The sequence below is a fragment of the Bos indicus genome, chromosome 22 (genome assembly GCF_029378745.1).
Source record: "Bos indicus isolate NIAB-ARS_2022 breed Sahiwal x Tharparkar chromosome 22, NIAB-ARS_B.indTharparkar_mat_pri_1.0, whole genome shotgun sequence".
NCBI lineage: Eukaryota > Metazoa > Chordata > Mammalia > Artiodactyla > Bovidae > Bos > Bos indicus.
Window position 1 is genome coordinate 2703824 of NC_091781.1, and position 25776 is coordinate 2729599.

A 25776-nucleotide genomic window follows, 5' to 3' on the forward strand; every position below is an offset into this window, starting at 1 on the left:
AATTGGCAGAATCCCCTTCTTTTCTATGGCTGAGTCGTATCCCATTGTCCACATGCACCATATCTTTTTTCTCCACTGATCAGTCAATGGACACAGGCTACTCCCGTATCTTGACTATTGTAAACAGCGCTGCTATGAACACTGGGGTGCATGTTATCTTTCTTCATTAGCGCTTTTACCTTTTTGGGATATACACTCAAGAGACTTGCTGGTTCCTATGGTACCTCTATTGTTACTTTTTTGAGAAAGCTTCATACTCTTTTCCACAGTGGCGGCACCAATTTGCATTCCCACCAATGCTGTACAAATGATCTCTTTTCTCTACATCCTCGCCAACATTTGTCATTTGTGGTCTTTTTGATGATGGCCATTCTGACGATGTCAGAATTGTGGTCTCATTCTATCCCACTGTAGTTTGAATTTGCATTTCTCTAATTAATGATGCTGAGCATCTTTCCCCATGTCTGCTGGCCATCTGTGTATCTTCTTTGGAGAACTGTCTATTTAGGTCTTCTGTCCATTTTAAAATAAGGTTGTTTCTTTGATGCTGAGTTGTGCTATTCTGGATGTTATCATTATTGATTTTATCATTTGCAAATATTTTCTCCCATTCAGTACACTGCCTTTTCATTTTGTGAATGATTTCCTTTGCTGTGAAATTAAGTCCCACTTGTTAACTTTTGCTTTTGTTTCCTTTGCTTTAGGAGACAGATCCAAAAAAAAAAGAAAAATTGCTATGGTCTATGTCAAAGACCATTCTGCCTGTTTTCTTCTTTTATAGTTTCAGGTCTTACGTTTAGGTCTTTAATCTATTTTATTTTTTGGATATGATGTTCGAGAATGTTGTAACTTCACTCTTTTACATGAATTGTCCACTTTTCTTAGCACCACTTACTGAAGACACTGTCTTTTCTCCACTGTATAGTTTATTAAAATTTTTTTTTACTGAACTATAGTTGATTTACACATGTTCTGTTAGTTTCAGCTATACAACTAAATGATCCAGCCTGTAAAGTTCGTTTTGCTTTATTTCAGACAACATGAGCATTAAGGAAAGGGTGTGTGTGTGTTTTTCTGGGTCTGTTCTGTCATCGTGTATTTGCTTTTCTGATTTTATGATCGAAAGCTTCAAATTGCTCCCAAGTCCGATGCTGTAAAGAGCAATATTGCATAGGAACCTGGAATGTCAGGTCCATGAAACAAGGCAAATTGGAAGTGGTCAAATAAGAGATGGCAAGAGTGAATGCCGACATTCTAGGAATCAGCGAACTCAAATGGACTGGAATGGGTGAATTTAACTCAGATGACCATTGTATCTACTACTATGGACAGGAATCCCTCAGAAGAAATGGAGTAGCCATCAAGGTCAACAAAATAGTCCGAAATGCAGTACTTGGATGCAATCTCAAAAACGACAGAATGGTCTCTGTTCGTTTCCAAGGCAAACCATTCAATATCACAGTAATCCAAGTCTATGCCCCAACCAGTAACGCTGAAGAAGCTGAAGTTGAATGGTTCTACGAAGACCTACAAGACCTTTGAGAACTAACACCCAAAAAAGATGTCCTTTTCATTATAGGGGCCTGGACGCAAAAGTAGGAAGTCAAGAAACACCTGGAAGTAACAGGCAAATTTGGCTTTGGAATATGGAATGAAGCAGGGCAAAGATTAATAGAGTTTTGCCAAGAAAATGCACTGGTCATAACAAACACGCTCTTCCAACAGCACAAGAGAAGACTCTACACATGGACATCACCAGATGGTCAACACCAAAATCAGATTGATTATATTCTTTGCAGCCAAAGATGGAGAAGCTCTATACAGTCAACAAAAACAAGACCAGGAGCTGACTGTGGCTCAGATCATGAACTCCTTATTACCAAATTCAGACTTAAACTGAAGAAAGTAGGGAAAACCACTAGACCATTCAGGTATGACCTAAATCAAATCCCTTATGATTATACAGTGGAAGTGAGAAATAGATTTAAGGGCCTAGATCTGATAGATAGAGTGCCTGATGAACTATGGATGGAGGTTCGTGACACTGTACAGGAGACAGGGATCAAGACCATCCCCATGGAAAAGAAATGCAAAAAAGCAAAATGGCTGTCTGAGGAGGCCTTAGAAATAGCTGTGAAAAGAAGACAAGCAGAAAAGCAAAGGAGAAAAGGAAAGATATAAACATCTGAACGCAGAGTTCCAAAGAATAGCAAAAAGAGATAAGAAGCCTTCCTCAGCGATCAATGCAAAGAAATAGAGGAAAACAACAGAATGGGAAAGACTAGAGATCTCTTCAAGAAAATTAGAGATACCAAGGGAACATTTCATGCAAAGATGGGCTCGATAAAGAACAGAAATGGCATGGACCTAACAGAAGCAGAAGATATTAAGAAGAGGTGGCAAGAATACACAGAAGAACTATACAAAAAAGATCTTCATGTCCCAGATAATCAAGATGGTGTGATCACTCACCTAGAGCCAGACATCCTGGAATGTGAAGTCAAGTGGCCTTAGAAAGCATCACTAGGAACAAAGCTAGTGGAAGTGATGGAATTCCAGTGGAGCTATTTCAAATCCTGAAAGATGATGCTGTGAAAGTGCTGCACTCAATATGCCAGCAAATTTGGGAAACTCAGCAGTGGCCAGAGGACTGGAAAAGGTCAGTTTTCATTCCAATCCCAAAGAAAGGCAATGCCAAAGAATGCTCAAACTACCGCACAATTGCACTCATCTCACACGCTAGTAAAGTAATGCTCAAAATTCTCCAAGCCAGGCTTCAGCAATATGTGAACTGTGAACTTCCTGATGTTCAAGCTGGTTTTAGAAAAGGCAGAGGAACCAGAGATCAAATTGCCAACATCCGCTGGATCATGGAAAAAGCAAGAGAGTTCCAGAAAAACATCTATTTCTGCTTTATTGACTATGCCAAAGCCTTTGACTGTGTGGATCATAATAAACTGTGGAAAATTCTGAAAGAGATGGGAATACCAGACCACCTGACCTGCTTCTTGAGAAACCCATATGCAGGTCAGGAAGCAACAGTTAGAACTGGACATGGAACAGACTGGTTCCAAATAGGAAAAGGAGTACGTCAAGGCTGTATATTGTCACCCTGTTTATTTAACTTACATGCAGAGTACATCATGAGAAATGCTGGACTGGAAGAAACACAAGCTGGAATCAAGATTGGTAGGAGAAATATCAATAACCTCAGATATGCAGATGATACCACCCTTATGGCAGAAAGTGAAGAGGAACTCAAAAGCCTCTTGATGAAAGTCCAAGTGGAGAGTGAAAAAGTTGGCTTAAAGCTCAACATTCAGAAAATGAAGATCATGGCATCTGGTCCCATCACTTCATGGGAAATAGATGGGGAAACAGTGGAAACAGTGTCAGACTTTATTTTTGGGGGCTCCAAAATCACTGCAGATGGTGATTGCAGCCATGAAATTAAAAGATGCTTACTCCTTAGAAGGAAAGTTATGTCCAACCTAGATAGCATATTCAAAAGCAAAGACATTACTTTGCCAACAAAGTCAAGGCTATGGTTTTTCCAGTGGTCATGTATGGATGTGAAAGTTGGACTGTGAAGAAGGCTGAGCACTGAAGAATTGATGCTTTTGAACTGTGGTGTTGGAGAAGACTCTTGAGAGTCCCTTGGACTGCAAGGAGGTCCAACCAGTCCATCCTAAAGGAGATCATTCCTGGGAGTTCATTGGAATTACTGATGCTAAAGCTGAAACTCCAGTACTTTGGCCATCTCATGCGAAGAGCTGACTCACTGGAAAAGATTCTGATGCTGGGAGGGATTGGGGGCAGGAGGAGAAGGGGACGACAGAAGTTGAGATGGCTGGATGGCATCACTGACTCGATGGATGTGAGTCTGAGTGAACTCCGGGAGTTGATGATAGACAGGGAGGCCTGATGTGCTGTGATTCATGGGGTCACAAAGAGTCGGATACAACTGAGTGACTGAACTGAACTGAAAGTCAGAGTTTGACATGTCCAGTGATTTGTTTATACCAAGGATTATAGGAAAGTTAGGCAAAAATAAATGTGTTTTACTACAAGTCCGAGTAGGTTAAAGCTACTATTCAATCATTCTTCACCAAGACCAATTTAAAAACTTCTAACCATGTAGGGCAACTCCTGTTCTTAAGTTAGATTCTTTCTCAGTTTATTAAAAAAGTTAAGAAGTAAGACCTGCTATATTCCCCCCAACGTGGGAGATCCTCATGACCATAATTAACTCCTGCTGTTTCCAGCGCTAACTGCACTTTCTCCTAATGATGGATAAAGAGGTAAAGTTTTCTTCCCCTGAAGGGTTTACTTTCTTCTCTCTGGATTCAACTCTATTCCAAAATAAGAGTAAACATCATTCCAATCACGCTGCTAGTAGTTGAAATCCTCTTATTTCCTGTCGAAAAAGAAATATGATACTGTAACCTCAAGTGGGCATGTACGTTTCCATCTAAGACTCTGTCACACACACGTTATGTCTTAAAAGAGGAACAGCAGAGTAAGAGTAACGGCTAGGTGAGTTGACAGGCTGCAGTCTAGTGTAAGGAGGTGAAACTGTGCTCATCTTAGACATCTGATACACATAATATCTTAACAGCCAACCGAATGGACAGGATTTATTCAACTGCAATATTTTTTTTCCCCGCTAAAGGAGTAAGTCAAATTGCTCTACAGAGTTGAAACAGATGGTGACCCACAGTTTGTGCACCTTGAGGATCCGAGCCTTTATGCCTTTGCTTTGCACAAAGTTCTAATTAGATCAGTGGTGTGATTTCCTACACACGCATTTTTATCACAAAATAATGCTTTACTCAGCAAGGAAAACCCAGTGTGGGAGATAGCTGTGCAGTAAAATAGTTATTATGCCATAAAGGGAAGGAATATAGTTGCAACAATACAGAATGCTAAAGAGACTGAGAGGTGGGGAGGAGGAGGAGTTTCCAAAGGTAATAGGGAATATCCAGTCACTCTCAATCCTGCTATAGGTGAAGAGGGCAGTTATGTTTATTGTACTTACAGTACTTAAACTTTAACCCTTTGCTGCCAGCAGTGGTAACAAGGTCAAAGGCTTTAAAGAGTATGGGGAGAAGGGACGAGGAGGAGAATAACAGGAGATGAGACTGGAAAAGCAGAACAGAAACCAATGAAGATGGTCCTTTATAATAAAGAGACTATAGGATTTGATCCTTGTTCTGTGGAATTTAAGAAAAACTTGGAGATGAGCCAAGACTGTGAAGAACACATATACAACAACTATACAACATTCATAATCAAATGAACTACTGAGCACTGCACAACGTCGTTCACAGATGCTATCCCAGTTAATTCTCATGATTACCTATGAGGTAGGAAAATCCTGTTGGACCCATTTCACATCTGGGAAAACGGGGGCCCATAAAGATTATCAAGTTTAACCAAGATGAGCACAAACATATGGATTTTAGAGCCTGAAATATTTAGAGCCTGAAATATTTTCCCTCCCCAATGAACCATTTATACATTGAATTCATCAAGAACTACAAAACTAGTATCTTAAATGGAAGGGAGTGTAACGACTTAACAATGTCACATTCGATAAAGTATGATAACTGGTCATTTTAAAGACAAAATATGTAGTCAGATAGCTTATTTTATATAGTTACATCTGTTGCCTATTTATTATTTATAAATCACCCAAGTTGCATATAGCCTCCCTCTAAATATAAGACAGTATTATTTGCCTAAAAATGATTTTCAAGTTTTGTATCATTATTCTATGTATTTATTCTACGTACTCTAAACATGACTTAGAATCCGCTGTCCTGAGAAACTACTTATCTGTCCTAAAAAGTATGAGAAATAGCCAAGCACAGCAAAGAGAAAATTCACTATTGCCACGCAGTAAGCTTACTGTTCCAGTGACTGCCATTCAAATTTATTATGAATGAAAATGAAAGATTTGATTCCTATCCTTGCCATAATAAATATAAGATCAAGTAAGTATTAGAAACATTAATGCTTATCATTAATGCTTATTAATTGGTGTGACTCCATACACACCCAATTTCTAGAGAGTGAAAGCTGCGGGGCCAGGGAAAAATGAGATCTTAGAAAGACACCAAATAATACAAGGCAGGCATCCCACTGTATTTATCCCCATACTGAAAGGAAAACTGCTTTCAAAGTAACAAAATAGGCCACGTGTGGCCTTTGGCTTTATTGCTTATGCAAGCAGCCTTCCTCGACCTCACTGCGACAGAGAAGTTAAAGGGAGCTTCAGCAGTCCACATACAGCAAAGTCAGATTCAGGTTCACGTACTTTGTGATGTAAAAAGCATTTGTGATAGTCACAAATATCCAAAGTACTGGCCTGGGGAAATCTGATTTTCTGGATAAAGGGTAAAAGCCTAACTGGCTATTATAAACCTAATGAACTAGACTAAGGCAGCTTTAACACTTGTCAAATTTTACCGTATACTGTAATCTAAGTTTATTTATCATAACTTAAATTATCTTAAACAAACCTGTGTTTATTTTAATCTTTACAAAGTGAGTGCCATGAGCAGGATATCATTATCAAACATAAGAAAGATCAACTAAAAAAACTGTCTTGTATAATAACATTCTAAAAAAACTGAGCTGACCTAGAGTAGTGTTTGCAAAGTGATGAATGGACAACTACCTTAGAATCATTTGGGGTTCTCTTCAAAATTACTGATTGCCAGGCTCCAATACAGATCTATGCAAATCAGAATGTTGGAGTAAAAAATGTTAAGCTGAATTGTCAGTAATCGGTCCTTGTAATTTTAAGTCCCATTCCAATTTAAGGAATATACTCTGCAGTATTAAACAATGAAACTCCCAAGAACGATTAAAAGGAGTTCTGGTCACCCAATTCCAATGTGGAGGCAGCGGCATCTCCACACCATCAACTGCCAGTGCTCTGGACACCAGCTGGGGGCCCACAACTCAACTCAGACACTGTTTACTGGACACGGCATCAGACTCCACAGGTAAAGGGCTCAGTCCCACGGTACCTGCCTCCACTTCAGAAGCCAATGGCAAGCCCAGGATGCTACCTGTACTTCTGAGGGACCAGCTACAAGCTAGAGGTTCCACTGGTTCCCTCCAGTTCAGGATGCCAATCACCAAGTCCAGATTGTTACCTGTGCTTCTGACCAACTGGCTATAAAGCAGAGGTGCTCGTGACTTTCTTATATTTGATTACTCAAACCCATTTACTCACTTGATTACTATTAAAATATATGAACCAACAGCAGATGTAGAGACAGACAGGGTGAGGTGCTGAACAAAGGAGCCTCTGCCCTTGTGGGGTTGGCGGCCAGCACCAGGCACTGAAAACATTCTGGTTCACCCACGTGGAAGCTCTCTGACCATATCGTCTTTAGGTTTTTAATAGAGGTCATAAGCACGACCGACTGAATCCCTGGAAACTGACTCAGCCTCTCTGACACCCACCTCAATAGGCCAGGTCAGGGGGACTAAAAGTGCTAACCCGCTAATCAGCTGGTGAGATCCTCTGGCAAACAGCCCCCATCCCTAGGCGGTTTCCAAAAGTCACCTCACTAACATAAATCCAGGCGAGGTGGAAGCTCTGCTCTGCGTAACGAGACCACCATTCGGACAGAAGATGCTCCCAGGAGTCACGGAACCATGGATAAGACCAAACGTACGTGTGAAATATACTTTGGGCATCTGAGTGACTACGTGTGCATTTCTTACAAATCACAGCATCGCCAATGTTAACAGAGAAAGATGGAGACAACTTGCCAGAGGAGGTGGTAGAAAAGAGAGCAGTAGTTTCTAAAGACTACAGGAGAGACATAAAGGGAAAAAAATTCAAGCGTTACTCATCAGAATTATTTTAGGAGACCTTGAATTTCAGTCTTGACTACAGTCAACACCAAGAGGATCCTCAGTTGAGATATGCTATATATAATGAGGTAAGAGACTAGAAAAAATAGAATTATCTTCCGACACCAGATTAGTCTTTTTTCCAGAAAAAAATGATTATCCTGTCATATTTAAACACCCTAATATTTACTATTTATTAATCACTAACCATATGCCGCGTACAAGTGTGTTTCCCCATAGTAGGAAAGCAGAATTTGCCACCAAAATATGTCTCTTTGGTCATTTCCTAAGAAACTGCAGAAGTAGGGGGAAAAACTATGAAAACCAAGTAGTGGTTATCCTTTTGTAAGAAACATTTACATTTATATGGGAAATCTCCATCTGTAAGGCTGCCGCCCTCTCTCTTTGCCCTTCCTCTCTCAGTGAGGGCTTTGGGTACTCTGTCAAGTTACTCAGTTCTCCTGGGTCTCTCCCGTGTATATACGTGTTATTAAATTTTTGTTTGATTTTCTCCTGTTAAACTACCTCGTGTCAATTTAATTCTTAGATCAGCCAGAGAAACCTGGAAGGTGTTAAGGCAAGACAAAAAAATTCAAACATGAACATTTCTTCAGCCCCTCCGGACCTCCTCCCTTCCCTGTGCATGTATATTAGCCAGACCTCCTTAGGAGAGAACTTCCTTCCTAAATTTTCCTAGGGGCCAGCATGACCCACGACCTACTACTCACTCTGCATCTGCAGATTTAGACTGTATGCTGCTGCTAAGTCGCCTCAGTCGTGTCCGACTCTGTGTGACCCCACAGATGGCAGCCCACTAGGCTCCCCCGTCCCTGGGATTCTCCAGGCAAGAACACTGGAGTGGGTCGCCATTTCCTTCTCCAATGCATGAAAGTGAAGAGTGAAAGTGAAGTCGCTCAGTCGTGCCTGACTCTGTGCGACCCCATGGACTGCAGCCTACCAGGCTCCTCCATCCATGGGATTTTCCAGGCAAGACTACTGGAGTGGGGTGCCACTGCCTTTTCCTTAGACTAATACATCACTTAAAGTATAACCTTTTGTTTCAAAAACGTGATCATGCTCTGACCTCTAATAGGTGGAGCAGTCCTTAAAGCGTTCTGAAAGAATGTCTCCCGGTACAAACTCCAGGTTGGCTCAAATAACATTTTCCATTTCTTTCTTAGATAGACTTGCTCATCTTTTCATTGACATGCATATATTACCACTAGAGGACACCTGGAATCTACCTTGAACCAGTGCTCAGAACCAGCATAGGCTCCCTGAGCCCCACTAGCTCAGGTATTCTGGTGAGTTCTCTTGATATATGGGTCTCATCACTTTTAAGTGATGATCTTAAAAATGTTATTCAAGCTGCTTTATGTTATTAAGTCTGAAGGATGACTGTGAATTTCCTAGGCGGGGGACCTAAGGTTTTTGTCAGATTTAAATTTTAAAAAAAAGTCAATATATGGTCTGACCAAACTTTTGCTAGTGAAATGAGAGAATGAATGAATCCCGCTCTGAAGAAGAAGGGTCACCTGCTCCTAAAAACCTAGTGGAAGTATCTGAGGACCAACCATCACGATGCTGCAGTCCTACGAGGTAACCCACTACAACCATTATGGAAGTACAGCTCTTCCAAGGGTGCATGCTGCAAACTCCCATCGTCTTGTGCTTTAGATGCCAAAAACTTGGCTTCTGTGAACTAGTGCTAAATCAAATCTCGGAGACAGGGTTTTGGGTGAAGAATGGGGTTAGTCAAAAAGTAAGTTTGGGTTTTTTCCACAACATCTTACAGAAAAATCTAAATGAACCTCTTGGCCAACCCAACAGAATAGAATAGCTTTACTGCTTTGCCAGGGAAAAGGACACAGAAGGCTCCTGCCCTGAAAACTGTCTCCCAAACGAAGATTTAATGAGGCACTTCAGGGCAATGGTTCAAGGGCAGAGCTGCTGGTAAGATTAGGGAGTGTGCAGGGCCTGTACTCCACTAATCTGGCCTCAGGTAACTGAGGCTGCTGAGATCCCCAGTTCTTCCGTGGTCTTTCTCTGGTACGAATGCTGACATCTTGAAGAACTTGAAGACACTGTTACTGTGCCCCCGAGGTGGAACCGGGGCCCTGCTCCAAGGCTGCGCTACTGTTTCTTGGTTGCCCATCCCCTGTCTTTAAACCCATTCCCTTCCGGGATCACTGCATTAGCAACAGTTCAGAATCTGCCCTTTGGAATTCACAGCAGAGGCTGGCGTCATGAAAGCCTTCCTGCCCGGGAGCCCCACAGAGACCTGTTTCATCCTGAGCACTCTCAGAGGATACACTGTAGGAGGGAAAAACCGAGAAATGTTAAGAGTGGAACTGGTCCAAGGATGAACAGCACACGTCGCATCCACAGTCCCATCTTTACAGAGCTGTTCAGAGCATGTCTCACATCTGCACTAAAGCACCAACCTGATAACGGGGAACTTCGCCTTAAAGACCAAACGGCTCCTAGACAGACTGCCATCTATGGGAATACGGCTGGGCTCAGACACGATTACAAGGGCTTCCTTAATTAGGAAATAAAGTAATCCTGCCCATAACAGCCAAGATGGGGCTCTTTTTTGGCATTCCAAACCTGATCTTTGCACGCACAGTTAGAGAGGCCAGCAGAAGGTAAACTTTTACCTTGTCAGTCTGTTGCCTGGAACCCTGCCTGCAAGGTCTACTAGAAACAAGGGTGGTAAGAGTTCTTCTCATTTCTAGAGAGATCAAAGAAAGATGGTGGAGAGAAGGATGTGTGCTCATCTTCTCCTCCAAAGGCACCGAAATCACAACTAGCAGCTGAACCACCATCAACAGAATGACACTGGAAGCCACCAAAGAGCGATACCCACGTCCACAGGCAGAGGAGAAGCCACACCAGGACGGGGGTGGGGGGGGGGGCACAATCAGATAAAATCACTTCCACGCTTGCCAGATGGGTGACCTACAAACTGCAGAACAGTAACACCAAAGAAGTTCTCCCACTCTTGTAAAGATCTGGAGCCCTATGTCAGGCTTCCCAGCCTGGGGATCCAGCAAAGGAACGTCCACTACAAACTGGCAGTCGCCAAGAGCATTTTCCAGCAAGTAAGCGACAACAAGGGCATCTGGCATCTGCCTCTGCGGAGGCTGAAGCCTGTGCTGCTGCAGCTGCTGACCTGCAACACCCCTTGAATTCAGGGTGGAGAGTGGGGCCCTCTGTGCTCCAGGGAAACTGGTATAACAGGTCTTTAGATACTTATTTTCAGGAACTTCTTTCATGATCCCAAGAGATCCTTAGATCTCTTCCTATCTAGAAAAGCACTCAATCCCTTTGTGGTGACATTAGCTCCTTATATAAAGTAAGAGTTTGATTGCACTGAACTCCCCTTTCACCAAAATCTCTTATATTGACTTTCCCCCACTGCCTCTAACTTTCTCAGAGCTACCTGAGGTGCTGTCTCCCGGGCTGTAGTCCTCATTTTGCCCCAGTTACAACTTACCTTGGAACTCTCATGCTGTGCATCTTTTTAGTCAACAGCGACTAGGAGTCTCAGGGAATCTGACTTTGAAGGCCAGCGGGATTTGATTTCGTGACTTCCGAAGGACGGGGGGAAACAGACACTCCGGTCTCGGAGGGCACAAACAAAATCCTGCGTGCACCAGGACCCAGGGGGAAGGAGACTGAACCAGACCCACCTGCTAGTGTTGGAGGGTCTCTTGTGAAGGTGTGCGTCAGCAGTGGCTGCCACAGGGACAGGGGAACTGGCAGCCGCAGTCCTAGGAGGTGCCCCTTGGTAAGTGAGACCTCTTGGAGGTCAATACTGAGCATACCACAGAGCTCATCACCTCAGGCTGAACAATCAACAAGGAGGGAGCACAGCCGCACCCATCAGCAGATCCTGGATTAAGGTTTTACTGAGCATAAGCCTGCCCAGATTTCCCCACCAGGCCCTCCCATCAGCCTCATCCACCAGGGGGCAGACAGAAGAAGCAAGAAGACCTGCAATCCCACAGGTTCCAGACTGAAAACTACAACCACAGAATAATTGAAATGAAAAGGCAGAGGATTAACTCCCAGGAGAAAGAACAGGACAAACCTCCACAAAAAGAACTAAATGAAGGAGAGCTAGGCAACCTTCCAGAAAAAGAATTCCAAATAACGATAGTGAAGATGACCCAGGATCTCAGAAAAAGAATGAAGAAGATACAAGAAATGTTTACCAAAGACCTAGAAGAATGGAAGAACAAATAGAGATGAACAATACATTCAGTTCAGTTCAGTTGCTCAGTCGTGTCCAACTCATTGCGATCCCATGAATCGCAGCACGCCAGGCCTCTCTGTCCATCACCAACTCCCGGAGTTCACTCAAAGTCACATCCATCAAGTCGGTGATGCCATCCAGCCATCTCATCCTCTGTCGTCCCCTTTTCCCCCTTCCCCCAATCCCTCTCAGTATCAGAGTCTTTTCCAATGAGTCAACTCTTCGCATGAGGTGGCCAAAGTACTGGAGTTTCAGCTTTAGCATCATTCCTTCCGAACAACACCCAGGACTGATCTCCTTTAGAATGGACTGGCTGGATCTCCTTGCAGTCCAAGGAGTCTTCTCCAACACCACAGTTCAAAATAATCAATTCTTCAGTGCTCAGCTTTCTTCACAGTCCAACTCACATCCATACATGACCACTGGAAAAACCATAGCTTTGACTAGACGGACCTTTGTTGGCAAATTAATGTCTCTGCTTTTGAATATGCTATCTAGGTTGGCCATGGATGTCTGGGGAGGCCTTACAAATAGCTGTGAAAAGAAGAGAAGCGAAAAGCAAAGAAGAAAAGGAAAGATATAAACATTTGAATGCAGAGTTCCAAAGAACAGCAAGAAGAGATAAGAAAGCCTTCTTCAGCGATCAATGCAAAGAAATAGAGGAAAACAACAGAATGGGAAAGACTAGGGATCTCTTCAAGAAAATCAGAGATAGCAAAGGAACATTTCATGCAAAGATAGGCTCAATAAAGGACAGAAATGGTATGGACCTAACAGAAGCAGAAGATATTAAGAAGAGATGGCAAGAATACACAGAAGAATTGTACAAAAAAGATCTTCATGTCCCAGATAATCAAGATGGTGTGATCACTCACCTAGAGCCAGACATCCTGGAATGTGAAGTCAAGTGGGCCTTAGGAAGCATCACTAGGAACAAAGCTAGTGGAGGTGATGGAATTCCAGTGGAGCTATTTCAAATCCTGAAAGATGATGCTGTTAAAGTGTTGCATTCAATATGCCAGCAAATTTGGGAAACTCAGCAGTGGCCACAGGACTGGAAAAGGTCAGTTTTCATTCCAATCCCAAAGAAAGGCAATGCCAAAGAATGCTCAAACTACCGCACAATTGCACTCATCTCACACGCTAGTAAAGTAATGCTCAAAATTCTCCAAGCCAGGCTTCAGCAATATGTGAACCGTGAACTTCCTGATGTTCAAGCTGGTTTTAGAAAAGGCAGAGGAACCAGAGATCAAATTGCCAACATCCGCTGGATCATGGAAAAAGCAAGAGAGTTCCAGAAAAACATCTATTTCTGCTTTATTGACTATGCCAAAGCCTTTGACTGTGTGGATCATAATAAACTGTGGAAAATTCTGAAAGAGATGGGAATACCAGACCACCTGATCTGCCTCTTGAGAAATTTGTATGCAGGTCAAGAAGCAACAGTTAGAACTGGACATGGAACAACAGACTGGTTCCAAATAGGAAAAGGAGTACATCAAGGCTGTATATTGTCACCCTGTTATTTAATTTAACTTATATGCAGAGTACATCATGAGAAACGCTGGGCTGGAAGAAACACAAGCTGGAATCAAGATTGCAGGGAGAAATATCAATAACCTCAGATATGCAGATGACACCACCCTTATGGCAGAAAGTGAAGAGGAACTCAAAAGCCTCTTGATGAAAGTCAAAGTGGAGAGTGAAAAAGTTGGCTTAAAGCTCAACATTCAGAAAACGAAGATCATGGCATCCGGTCCCATCACTTCATGGGAAATAGATGGGGAAACAGTGGAAACAGTGTCAGACTTTATTTTTCTGGGCTCCAAAATCACTACAGATGGTGACTGCAGCCATGAAATTAAAAGACGCTTACTCCTTAGAAGGAAAGTTATGACCAACCTAGATAGCATATTCAAAAGCAGAGACATTACTTTGCCAACAAAGTACCGTCTAGTCAAGGCTATGGTTTTTCCTGTGGTCATGTATGGATGTGAGAGTTGGACTGTGAAGAAGGCTTAGCGTGGAAGAATTGATGCTTTTGAACTGTGGTGTTGGAGAAGACTCTTGAGAGTCCCTTGGACTGCAAGGAGATCCAACCTGTCCATTCTGAAGGAGATCAGCCCTGGGATTTCTTTGGAAGGAATGATGCTAAAGCTGAAACTCCAGTACTTTAGCCACCTCATGCGAAGAGTTGACTCATTGGAAAAGACCCTGATGCTGGGAGGGATTGGGGGCAGGAGGAGAAGGGGACAACAGAGGATGAGATGGCTGGATGGCATCACTGACTCGATGGACGTGAGTCTCAGTGAACCCTGGGAGTTGGTGATGGACAGGGAGGCCTGGTGTGCTGCGATTCATGGGGTCGCAGAGAGTCGGACACGACTGAGCGACTGATCTGATCTGATCTAGGTTGGCCATAACTTTTCTTCCAGGAATTAAGCGTCTTTAATTTCATGGCTGCAGTCATCACCTGCAGTGATTTTGGAGCCCAAAAAAATAAAGTCTGACACTGTTTCCCCATCTATTTCCCATGAAATGATGGGACCAGATGCCATAATCTTCGTTTTCTGAATGTTGAGCTTTAAGCCAACTTTTCCACTCTCCTCTTTCACTTTCATCAAGAGATTTTTTAGTTCCTCTTCACTTTCTGCCATAAGGGTGGTGTCATCTGCATATCTGAGGTTATTGATATTTCTCCTACCAATCTTGATTCCAGCTTGTGCTTCTTCCAGCCCAGCATTTTTCATGATGTACTCTGCATATAAGTTAAATAAATAACAGGGTGACAATATACAGCCTTGACAAACTCCTTTTCCTGTTTGCAACCAGTCTGTTGTTCCACATTCAGGTCTAACTGTTGCCTCCTGACCTGCATATAGGTCTCAAGAGGCAGGTCAGGTGGTCTGGTATTCCCATCTCTTTCAGAATTTTCCATAGTTTATTGTGATCCGCACAGTCAAAGGCTTTGGCATAGTCAATAAAGCAGAAATAAGATGTTTTTTTCGAACTCTCTTGCTTTTTCCATGATGCAGCGGATGTTGGCAATTTGATCTCTGGTTCCTCTGCCTTTTGTAAAACCAGCTTGAACATCTGGAAGTTCACGGTTCACGTATTGCTGAAGCCTGCTTGGAGAATTTTGAGCATTACTTTACTAGCATGTGAGAGGAGTGCAGTTGTGCGGTAGTTTGAGCATTCTTTGGCATTGCCTTTCTTTGGGATTGGAATGAAAACTGACCTTTTCCAGTCCTGTGGCACTGCTGAGTTTCCCAAATTTGCTGGCATATTGAGTGCAGCACTTTTACAGCATCATCTTAAGGAATCAAGAGCAGAATAACTGAGGCAGCAGACCAGATGAGTGACCCAGAAGACAGAGTGGTGGAAACCACTGCTGCAAAACAGAATATTGGAAAAAGAATGGGGGGAAAAAATGAAGACAGCCTACGAGTCCTCTGGGAGAACGTTAAATGCAACAACATTCACATTCTAGGGGTCCCAGAAGGGGAAGAGAGAGAGAGAGAGAAAGGACCTGAGAAAATATGTGAAGAGATAATAGCTGAAAACTTCTCAAACACGGGAAAGGAAATAGTCAACCCAGCTCAGGAAGTGCAGAGAGTTCCAGGCAAGATAAACCCAAGGAAGACCCCACTAAGACACATAGTAATCAAACTGACAGAAATTTAAGACAAAGATAAAATCTTAGAAAAAACAAGGAAAAACAACAAACAGCAGACAATGGAACTCTCATAAGGTTTTCAGCTGATTTCTCAACACTTTTCAAGCCAGAAGGGAATGGTATGATATATTTAAAGTGATAAAAGTGAAGAACTTAAAACCATGAATACTTTACCCAGCAAGACTCTTGTTCAAATTTGACAGAGAAATCAAAAGGTTTTCAGACAAGCAAAAGTTAAAGAGAATTTAGCACCACCAAACAACCTTTACAACAAAGGCTAAAGGAACTTCTCTAGGCAGGAAACACAAGAGAAGGTAAAGACCTACAAAGAATAAACTCCAAACAATTAAGAAAATGGTAATAGGATCATATAGGTCGATAATTACCTTAAATGTAAGTGGATTAAATGTACCAAAGACACACAGTGGCTGTGTGGATGAAAACATATGCATTTATGTACTTCCACTTACATCACTCTACTTAACCCCTCCAATTGTAATTATTTTATACTGTTAGGATAATCATGTTTCCATTATGGTTGGCAATTTTATTTTTTGTGAAAACTGATTAACATCTTTTACTATTGTGATTATATAACTATTGTTCATTTTTAATACCACTGTATCATGCATGATTGATCAACAGAAAATAATAGAATTCTGTATCACAAAAGCTACCATTTAATAGAAAAACCTATAATCACTTTTTAAAATCTGGATGTACATTAGCATTATCTTGGAATTTTTTGAAAAATACAGGTGCCTAGGTATTGTTTTTCCTCCAAAGCTCTAGGTAGGACTCTAATGAGCAGCCATGTTTATGAACAACAGGACTATATGATGATCTTTATTTCTAGTTCTTTCCACTTTGTTTCACTTTTTCTATTTCATATTCAGTGCTCCCATTTCATTTAGTTTATATTTTCCAGTTTCTCCATCTTTTGTTTGTTATTCTTCTTCCTCAAGCCTTTATCAAGTGTAGAAGAAAAGCTTTTGCATACATATATACATACCTATATGTACAGTATAATATATATACTAAAGAATCTTATGAATTTTTGCTTAGCTAAAAAATTTATGATATTTTGATTCCACTTGTTTGACCAAGTATGAACAGAATGATAGATTTGTAACTATATTCACTCAAAATTTTGATAATAGTTCCATTTATTCTGGCATCTAGTATTACTGTTAAAAGTCTAGAATGCTTATTATTTTTAAAAAAACTATTTGAATGAGGCTTGAAACTTCTAATCCAATTCTGAGAATATCAAGAAATGCTATGTCATTAAAAAAACAACAACAACAACTATTAACTAAAGTACAGATTCTATTCAAGCCCACAAACTTTATGCGAGTGCCCATCACTGCTTTCCCAGCTTAGTCAAGAGCCCACACTGCACTCAGCTGCACTGAGCACCTTCAGCGGCATACCACAAACTCTGATAAATTCTCTTTTCCTTTTTATTGTTACAAATATTTTCTAATTTTCCTTGTTATGGGTTTTTAGATACATCCATCATTTAAAAGTGGACATCTAATTTCCAAATACCTGAGGTTTTTAAAGTATCTTTCATATCAATTTCTCACTTAAATACTTTATTCTCTGCAATCACCCTCTGTGTTTGTTCAGTCTTTAAACCTTCTTGAGGTTTTCAATGGCTAAGTTAGAGATCTCTCTTGGAAAATGTCACATTGTACTTGAAAACACGTGGTTATTTTAAAATATCTTTTGATACTCATTTCTAACATAATTCCACGTGATAAGAGAACAGACTCTATGATTTAAAAATCTTCAGACCAAGACATTTTGCACCTTGTTTTATGTCCGTGGATATGTTCCAGTGTCTCCTGGGAACTTGAACAGAATTTGTATAAAACCTGCATAAATCTTAATTATGTTGAATTGGTTCATAGGGCTTTTCAGGTCTACTATATCCTTCTACTTTTCTGCCTACTCATTCTATTAATTTTTGAGAGTTTCACATTGAAATTCCAACTAAAAATCTTAGTTTAGCTACTTAAAAAATAATTGTAATATAAAGTGGAACTATATGTAACTTTGTTTTGTATTTTCCAAATCTCCTATAAATGTGTTATCATAATTTCACAATTTAAAAAATAAAAAATTTAAATAAAAGTTTTTCTCATTTCTAAAACTGAATTATAGCAGGAGAAAATATTTGTAGGGCTAGCTCCTTGGTTCCTTTGAATGAAAAAGATTTGAAAGCTGTTAAAATTCAGGAAAGCTCCCATTTCAAACTATTTTATCTATTTTAACTGATATGCAAGAAGCCCCAGAAGGCTTCAACATTCCAAAATAGCCTCACTGAAAGATTTGTTGTAGAGGGCTAATTAAATATTAATGCTATAGACGGTAACTAAAATAAACAACAAAAAAACCTCTTTAAAACTGACAATCCTTGATTGGGAAACCAAGATCCCACGTATGTGGGCAAAGACTGATGTAACTACTGCTCCAGTCTATCCTGCTCTGAGTGCCCACCACAGGTATCCTCTGTCTGAACTGCCTTCCACCTGGGTGGCTCAGATAGTGAAGAATCTGCCTGCAATGTAGGAGACCCGGATTTGATCCCTGGGTTGGGGAAGATCCCCTGCAGAAGGGAATGGCAACCCACTCCAGTATTCTTGCCTGGAGAATCCCATGGACAGAGAAGCCTGGCGGGCTACAGTCCATGGAGTTGCAAAGTCAGAAATAAAATTCAACACAAGTAAGATTTATACATGTGTGCGACTGAGCACACATGCAACCACATCTTTTCTTTCTACCTGATCCCTCCAGGAACTGGAAACTCTTAGGTTTCCAGCACCTTTATCAGGTAAAGAGGTGCATGAACCTTACCTAAGAGGTGCATGAACCTCAGGTATTTTGGGGACCTCAAAGAGAGGAATTCACCCAAATCTATAGATATTGTAGGAAGAATATGTGGCAAACTCTTGGTGTTATTTATCTGGCCTTGAGAGGCCTTTAGAAGGTTTAATCTAAGATTCCTTACGAAAAGTTCCGATATAGCCTACTTATAAGAGGCTGTGTGGTCAATTGGGCTCCCCAGGTAGCTCGATGGTAAAGAATCCACCTGCCATTGCAGGAGATGTGGGTTTGATCCCTGGGTCAGGAAATTCCCTGGAAAAGGAAATGGCAATTCACTCCAGTATTCTTGCCTGAGAAATCCCAAGGACAGAGGAGCCTGACAGGCTAGAGTCCAGGGGGTTACAAAGAGTCAGACACCACTGAGCAACTGAGCATGTGATCAATTAACCATACTTACTTCACAAATAAGTCTTAATTTGGCTATATTTGGTTGTTATGAAGGTAATTTCACAGAGAAAAAGATAATGCATCATTGGATATTAAATTCTAGTTTTGTTAACTGAGTTTTTTTTTTTTTTTTAATTTACTGCCTAAGACTTACTTCTTAGATGGCTTCTTGTTATATTACTGTAAAATTGAATCAAATTATTAAAACAACACTCTATGTTTGCTTCTAAAGCCTATCACAATAATCTATTTTTGAATGAAGATCTCACCATGACTTGCAACCAAGGGATTATGCACACTGGAAAAGACGTCAACAAAAGACTCTCTACAGCTATGGAGGACAGGGCCCATAGCAGGCCTCCACTCCTGAATGAACTGTAACGCCTGTTTCTGACACCCGACTTTGACTAACTAGGATCAGCACCACCAGACCAGGATGAGAAAACGACACCTGAGGTGGAGAGCTGACCCAAAGAGCCAGACCGGGCCTTCACACTATTACTTTGACAACTGCTCACACTTTTGCTTATAAACCCAATGGATTTCTTTCTTGGGCTCAATCATTTGCAAGTTTCAAAAATCAACCCAAACAAACCATAGGTTTGTGGACCTTTGTCCAATATTCCTAGGTTTCCTTGGTGGATTTCTCCTCTCCAAGGCTCTAACTGCTGTTAAGTTGCTTCAGTCGTGTCCGACTCTGTGGGACCCCATAGACAGCAGCCGACCAGGCTCCCCTGTCCCTGGGATTCTCCAGGCAAGAACACTGGAGTGGGTCGCCATTTCCTTCTCAAATGCATGAAAGTGAAGAGTGAAAGTGAAGTCGCTCAGTTGTGTCTGACTCTTCGAGACCCCATGGACAGCAGCCTACCAGGATCCTCCATCCATTGGATTTTCCAGGCAAGAGTACTGGAGTGGGGTGCCATTGCCTTCTCCAAGGCTCTAACTGGATGGTCCTTTTTTTATTTTAGAAGTAACCCTAATACTATACAAACTACCCACTGCTTCTAATGCCACTACGTGGGATCTTCTTACCTGGCCAGTTAATGACACGTGTTCTGAACCTGGCCACAAACACTCTTTTTCACTAGATGCTAAGTACTGGGTAGCTCCTAATGAACCTAATGGACTTATGGAACAAGTTTATGGCCCCAGCTCTCTCCAGGTTGGTTGGAGCGCTCACAATTGGTTTCCTCCGGCTTGAAGGTCGTCTATGGGTAGCCTTTGGAAACAAACCTTCCAATTTGCCTTTAATGCTTATATGCGGGGTTTCTATCAGTTTTCCAACGGTAAGACCATTTAGCCAAGATATTTGTTAACCCATCTTACAAAATATTCGAAAAGTCAAATTTCTACTCTGAATGTTCCTCTTCCCGGTTTAGAACCCATACTAGGAAAATGCTTCACTTTAGGGGGATCTTGGCTTAAACATTTACTACTGACACTGTTACTTCTATCGTCAATTCCTGCTCCTCTACATTTTTGGCCATGTAGCATGGTAGGCAGGATCCTGGTTTCCTGGTCAGGAATCCAACGCTGCAGTGGAAACTAGTGTACTAACCACTGGACTGCCAGGAAAGTTCTTCTATTGTCAGTTTGATCACATCGACAGTTTTCTATAGATTAATGAACATGCACAATGCACCTGCAAAAAGTCCTATCAGACACTGGAACTGACCATTAGTTCTTGCCAGACACCTTACTGGTACAACGCCCTAAAATGAGCTATTAAGACCCAACGCCAAAGGACATGATGGACCTAGGGCATGTAAGCACCCGCCCTGGCACCAGGGAACCAAATATTTGATCACCAAATGCTATCAAAAAATTAATGATCAAGCGGGGGGAAACTGATGAAATAACATTCATATTTTATGACAAGACGAGAAAAATTTAAACATAAAAATTTTTTCTACCCTTTTGAGCCTCCTCCCTTCCTTTAATGTGTGCTGTGCATTTGCATTAACCAGAACTCCTTAGGAAATAACTTCCTTCTTAATCTTGTAAAAGGGCACAATGACCCGTGACCACTTATTCACTTTGTACATTTAGATCTGGACTGTGTGAACTGTCAGTAATATGTCATCTGACGTATAATCTTCTGTCTCAAAAACATAGAACTATACTTTGACCTCTCAGAGCTTTCTGAAAGACTGTCTCTTGGATTGCAATCCCTAGTGGGGTCGAATAATATTAGGACAGAGGACTGTTTCTTCTGTGTATGCATTTTCCTATTTCTCAAGTAGGTACTATCATTCTAATACATAAACAAATCTTAGAAAAATTAAATACCTTACTTATACCTACATAAAGAATCAGCAGCGAAGGTCAAATGTGAACCCAAATAAGCCATCTTCCAAATGTGTGCTCTTAATACCACACTCTGAGAGGCAACACAAAATGGATTCTTATTTTCCCAATAAGAATCTGGACAAGGCAGAACTCAGTGGTAGTAAAAACACTGGCCTGAGATTCAGAAGCCCAGACTCTAAGATCTGGCACCTTGATTATTGATTAGTTTACCTATCCAGATCTAATTTTTCCCACTATTTGTGGGAAAATGCCAGGGTTGAAAAATATCACTCAGATGCTGCCTTTCTATATTGTGAAAACAAAGTGTTAATGCAAACATGGTGTGGCAACCTAAAACAGAATTCAGTTTTACTATGAATTGAGTAAAAGAGATACTACACATAATATGTCATGTCATCACCAAACTTGACTGAAAAGGTATTATCACACAAATGAGCACACAGAGCCTTAAAGAAGTGAGGTAAATTTGTCTATAATCACCTGGCAGTATAACAGAGCTAGGGTTTGAGTCAAGGCCTATTTAATAGGCTCTTTCCTCAACTTCAAATTGCCTCCTGAAGTGAATGTTACCTAGAATTTTCATCATCTTTCTAATCCTCAAAAGCCAGACTATCCCTACTTCATAAAATCAGCTCATAAGATCAGTCAATATACTACAGAACAAGGATTAAGTCTTACAGAGGAAAACCAACACTTACTTCTTTTTCTATTTTTAATGAAAGAATTAAGGGAAGGAATGGTCTAACTAGCTTATAAAGAAGGGATCATCGAGTGCCTTTTTCAAGATACTATCACTCAATCTCAGAGGATGAGATGATTGGATGGCATCACTGACTCAATGGACATGAGTTTGAGCAAGCTCCGGGAGATGGTGAAGGACAGGGAAGCCTGGCCTGCTGCAGTCTATGGGGTCGCAAAGAGTCAGACGCAACTGAGCGACTAAACAATCACCACCACTTAATCTATGTACCTCACCACTCAAAAAGACCCTACAACCCAGTGAAAGCCCAAAAACGTTCTCGACATCAGATACACAGTAGGAAAAACCCCATTATCATTTTTATAACTGCTTTAGTTCAGAAATCAGTTTGTATGGCCAAGGAATCATAAGATTCTTTCTGGGTTAGCATAGGAGTGAAAGGCAGTCTACTTCTTCTCTTTCCTTTCATAAAGTACAATACATCTCAATGCAACTGAGCATATGCTCTCATAGTGATAAGACAACTGTATTTTAATCCAGAATACATGTACCAAAAGAAAGAAAAAACATTGTTTCACTGATTTCATTACTTCAAGGATTATGAAGTACTTCATAACATCATTTTATTTAATAATCATGACAACATTCTGTTTTGGCATGTCAGGCAGTGTGCTTTGACTTTTAGGGGACCTAGCTCATTTGCTTTCCATAACAATTTTTTAAATCTGCATAAGACCTACCAGGTGAGTAAGAATTTCCTTATATAACAGATGGAACGATTTAAACAGTGGAAGCCAGTAATGAAAAACTGCTAGCTGACTTCTACAGCCAGCGAACTCCAGGAAACTGCTTTGATGCCTTGGAGAGGAAGCATTATTCCCATTTCAGAGATAGGGAAAATGGAGAGATTTGGTTTCCTACCCAGTGTCAAGTGAGTAGAAAATTCAGCACTCAGATTTTGAGTTAATGTTCTTACTTAATCCAGTGCATTTCCCATTTCACTATATCTCTTTAACATTAAAACCTTACCTTTGTTTACAACTTCCCATTTTACAAACAACATCGCATTAAAATTTAACAAACCGGGGAAGAATGCACCATTCCCCCACAGGTTGGTGAATTAGATATGACAACTCTAGAGAAATGGAACGTAAACCATGCCTTGAGATCTTGTTCAAGCCAATTTAAAACTCCAAAACATAAAAAAAGCAAACGTCTTTTAGGTTTAAGAGGCATGGATCAATTTCAATCCTAGTAGGTCACTGACTTTGATAATCTCAGAGTATCTCTAACACAGGATGGACCAATCAGTTTTCATCTGTAATTCAGTTTCTGTATTCTCTTTCACTTCCGAGTATCTATCTGAGTTCCCTGTTGGTAGGGATGAGGGACTCAGTCTATCTGGCATGTGGCAGTCACTCAACAAATGATGGAAAACCATCCTGGGTACATAGGTCAGACACTGGAGAACCAACGACTACGGACTCTTAGTCCTGAGTAATGAAATGTACATCGCCCAAGGCAAGACCATCCAAGCCTCTCTTCGGTTTCCAATTTAAGTGCGGTCTCACTGGATGACATAAAACTGAAGGGGCCCCTGTACAGCAGAGAACCGGCAGAAGACAAACACTCGGGAGAGGCGAGAACCAAGCGGGCCCGGCCCGGCTCACGCGAGGGGATGAGACTCGGGATGCCAGCTGGGCACCCCTGGTGGGCACCCGAGATGCCCAGCGGCTGGGTACCCCCGCCAAGGTTTGGAGAAACGACGCGTCTCTTTACACCGGCGCCGACAGCGGAGGGTGGTCCCACCATCCGCACCCTCTGCCGGACCAAAGCGGCTCACTCACCCAGAACACAGGCTCCGTGGGGCCGCCCAGTTTCGATTCCCCAGTGTTTGGAAACGGACCGAAAACAAACCGTGTCGCCAGGGGTCACCGCGGGCTTCCGGTTTCCTCGAAGACACAGCCGCTTCCCTGACGAATGCAGCTGCTCCGGGAACGCCGCGGAGGGACTCCCATTTCTCCTGCCTCGGCGGTGCCGGGGCCGGCGCGGCCGGCTAGTGGGCTGCGGCCCGGAGGCTCTGGAACGTGGGCCGAGCCGAGGCCGAAGAAGACCTGTTACCCGGCCTCGTCAGCGTCCGCCCCTGCGGCGCGCCGCGCAGGGGAAACGCCGCAAAAGGGCCGGCGGGAGGGCGGGCGGCGCGCGCCGGAAACGCGGCCTCCGGCTGTCCGCAGCTCAGAGCCAGGGCCGAGCGGGCAAACCGGAAGTCAGGCCCGAGGGAGCACCGAGGGCGTTCGCTAAGCCGGTGCCGGGGCGGGGTCGGAGGGGGCGGTGTACTACGTGTCCCGTGAGCGTCCGCGGCTAAGTGGGCGGGGCCGTCGCGGCCGCGCGTCCCGTGAGCCTCTGCGGCGGGGTGGGCGGGGCGCGGCGACGCGGGAAGCGGAGGCGCTGTGGGGTAAGACTCTAGCTGCCGCGACCGCGGTTGAGCCGTAGGCCGCCTTCTGCGTCGTGTGTTTCCTTGAGCGTCCGCTTGGGGGTCCCCGAGCGTCGTGTCGTGTGGTGGCTCCGTAGGGTGACGCTATTTGGGGTTTCGGGCGCTCGCCTCGCCCTGGCCGGGAACGAGTAACCTGTAGCAGTGCACTCCTGTTGAGGAGGCTTTAACACCCCGCCGGGTTTCGGGGCGTTGCTCCGGATACCCTAACTGTTGGGAACGCGGCTCATATTAACTGTGAGGAAGCTGTTAACTTCGGGATGTAGCCTGCTGTGCTAGGGTTGTTTGTAGAACATGGACACATGTGCTCCGTCGCTTAGTCGTGTCCGAGTCTTTGCGACCCCACGGACGGTAGCTCACCAGACTCCTCTGTCCGTGGAATTTTCCAGGCAAGAATATTGGAGCGGGTCACCCTTTCCTTCTGCAGGGAATCTTGATGAATACCTAGGAAACACTACCTCCGAAGCGTTTATAAACATATACTTGTTACAAAATGGCCATTTTGAACTGAGTTCAGCACTCTTGACACAAGACACCTTTTCAAAGGTCTTGTTTACAGGCTGTGGTAAATAAAAACAGGTATCCCAAGAGATTCTCCCCCAGCTTTCCCCACCTCTTCCTGTTATCTCGCCAAGGTCATGATGTTCTCCATCAGGAGTTGCCCTGGAAAGCCCCAGAGTGAGGACTGGCTTCAGCGAGGTTTCCTTTGCCCTGGGCGTAGAATGGATTTCAGAGCCATATCTGAACAAAGAATACGGTCTTTGGCACAACTCCTGACTGGGGCTCAGCCCGCTCCTCTCGTTTTTAAACAATCTTGCATCTTTAGAGCTGCTTCAAATCTTTTGTTTAATTAGGCAATATGTTAAAACAGTAAAAAAAAAAAAAAAATAGTGCTGTTGTGTTTTGTTCTTTCTTAATGGGAGGTATATATATATCTAAGCTGTGAGAAGTAGATACTGTTAGAGGAAAGAGAGTATGTCTTTTAAGAAAAATATATAAAGGGTATTTTGGGTTAGTGATTTAACTTCTGTATTATTAAAATCATACCATCCTAGGGATCGTGTTTACTGTGTCTCTGCCCTGTGTTTTGTGACTACTGTGTATGTGTGGCTCTTCAGTGTTAGCAGCATGGAATTAAGATGTCAGAACCTATAAGTTGAAATTGCAGTGTCTCTTCATGTATC

General features: G+C 42.4%; 2 protein-coding genes across 8 annotated transcripts in view; one reads left to right on the forward strand and one right to left on the reverse strand.

Moving 5' to 3' along the window:
• The window catches only part of AZI2 (5-azacytidine induced 2), a 40994-nt gene extending 16644 nt beyond the window's left edge, over nucleotides 1–24350 (reverse strand). The window contains exon 1 of one of the 4 annotated variants that reach the window (XR_002183344.2): nucleotides 23949–24350. The gene's annotated coding sequence lies outside the window, so the exon portion shown is untranslated. The remainder of the gene's footprint in view (nucleotides 1–23948) is intronic. The other 3 variants (XM_019984801.2, XM_019984800.2, XM_019984802.2) reach the window with 3 other exon arrangements.
• A 129-nt stretch (nucleotides 24351–24479) lies between these two features.
• The window catches only part of ZCWPW2 (zinc finger CW-type and PWWP domain containing 2), a 146402-nt gene continuing 145105 nt past the window's right edge, over nucleotides 24480–25776 (forward strand). For all 4 annotated transcript variants that reach the window (XR_011563197.1, XM_019984074.2, XM_070777300.1 and 1 more), the window contains exon 1: nucleotides 24480–24556. The gene's annotated coding sequence lies outside the window, so the exon portion shown is untranslated. The remainder of the gene's footprint in view (nucleotides 24557–25776) is intronic.